Genomic DNA, 1,421 nt, shown 5'->3' with positions numbered 1-1,421 from the left:
AATCGTTTGTTGAAATGATTAACCTGTCATGAAATTGTTGTTCTCATATTCTATATTTTAAATATAAACCAACAACTGTGAATGCTTGAATATTTTGGACTTTGATCATTGCCGTCGCTTTCGCACAATAACTATTTAAAATTGAAATAATATTATTAAAAATAAAATTGTTTCTATATTTGAAATGCGGGTATTATCAGGCGGTAAACACAAGACTCCGTGGCGCAACGGTAGCGCGTCTGACTCCAGATCAGAAGGTTGCGTGTTCAAATCACGTCGGGGTCAAGCATGGTACATCAGTCTTAATTTTTGTTTTAAAAAGGTTAATAAAAAAAAAGTAATTCACAAGAAAAAAAATTAACTGCTGCCATTATTATTAAAATTGTTTTTATTTTTTGGAAAAAAAAAATTTTATTTAAAAATAAAATATATATATTAAATAATTGTTTTTTTAAGTAATTTAAATAATTCCTTATTTTATATGAATTATACAAAAATGAAGAAAAAGAATAAATCGTTAATTTTATTAAATTTTAACCATAAATTGTAAAAAAGTTACTTCAATTGACCCCGACGTGATTTGAACACGCAACCTTCTGATCTGGAGTCAGACGCGCTACCGTTGCGCCACGGAGTCCGTTGGCAACATGCCGACTACAATGAGTCATAAGCTAGGCGCAGTCTACAACACTTACCTTTGTTATACTCAAATACGTTGCCATTCACCCACCACAACCATACACCACTCAAGGTGAATTTTACACTCATTCACCACTATTTAGTCAAGACACAAACGATTGTTAAGCAAGTAGACAGCAGTGGTGTCAATGTAGCGGATGTACATGGTTTATAAAGCTCTTTGAAATGAGTATCGTGTGGTAGAATACTAAAATATTTAGGGGTAGATTTGAAAAAACATAAATAACCTCAATTGATTAATGGGCTGTAGATTGCACTTTAAGTACATAGGTATATTAAAAAATTTTTAAGATTTATTAAAAATAAAAACACAGTAGGTATTTTTATGGAATGTGTGGGCGGTAATTGTGATTTTAAAGTTTGTTATTTCCCTATCGTAGCAAAGTGGCGCGGTTTGAGTTTTTTCGCACCAAAAATCATTTCTTTTAAACCGTATAAAATAATTGAATTATTTAAACGGCATATGGTAGCTAAGTGTTCAGCCTATGAAATGAATTTTTGAAAAGAGAGCTACGCCTTTTAGGTACTTGGTTATTTATGGCTCATCAAAGTCAAAATTTGTGGAAAATGGTAATAAAGTGAAGTAAAAAAATTTGCATTTACTATGTTTATAGTAACTGTATGTTATAGCAACAGTGGCGGGAAATGTGGCATTTCTCTCTACTTTACGTAGAAAAATGCTTGTATTTACAATACCACAAGCAAAAAAACTCACAACAAAT

At 31.3% G+C, this 1,421-nt stretch overlaps 2 non-coding genes across 2 annotated transcripts; one reads left to right on the top strand and one right to left on the bottom strand.

The window, feature by feature from the left end:
- The first annotated feature begins 213 nt into the window (after positions 1-213).
- Positions 214-285, top strand: Trnaw-cca (transfer RNA tryptophan (anticodon CCA)). The gene has a single exon. It is a non-coding gene; the product is annotated as a tRNA-Trp (tRNA).
- Positions 286-565: 280 nt separating this feature from the next.
- Positions 566-637, bottom strand: Trnaw-cca (transfer RNA tryptophan (anticodon CCA)). Its single transcript has one exon. It is a non-coding gene; the product is annotated as a tRNA-Trp (tRNA).
- Positions 638-1,421: the final 784 nt, after the last annotated feature.

This window comes from Stomoxys calcitrans, chromosome 5 (assembly GCF_963082655.1).
Source record: "Stomoxys calcitrans chromosome 5, idStoCalc2.1, whole genome shotgun sequence".
Lineage (NCBI taxonomy): Eukaryota > Metazoa > Arthropoda > Insecta > Diptera > Muscidae > Stomoxys > Stomoxys calcitrans.
The sequence above is the reverse complement of the archived record's forward strand: the minus strand, read 5'-3'. Positions and strand labels throughout refer to the sequence as shown.